Here is a 231-nt window from a genome sequence, read left to right as displayed (position 1 = left end):
TATTTTTATTAATAATGATAACAGCAATGAAAATATGCTGGACTTATCACATAAACCATCTGGTAATTGACACTTCGTTTATCATCGCTGATGTTACGGAGATACATGATCTGCTATCTTTTTAAATCTTATATTTATTGTTCTCTGTAGCTTTGACTCTATTTCCACCTACTTTGTTCATTGTCTTAACGGTTCTGCGAATTCTAATAAAAAAGGTCTTATTTACAATGT

The sequence above is a fragment of the Penaeus monodon genome, chromosome 30 (assembly GCF_015228065.2).
Source record: "Penaeus monodon isolate SGIC_2016 chromosome 30, NSTDA_Pmon_1, whole genome shotgun sequence".
Taxonomy (NCBI): domain Eukaryota; kingdom Metazoa; phylum Arthropoda; class Malacostraca; order Decapoda; family Penaeidae; genus Penaeus; species Penaeus monodon.
The sequence above is the reverse complement of the archived record's forward strand: the minus strand, read 5'-3'. Positions refer to the sequence as shown.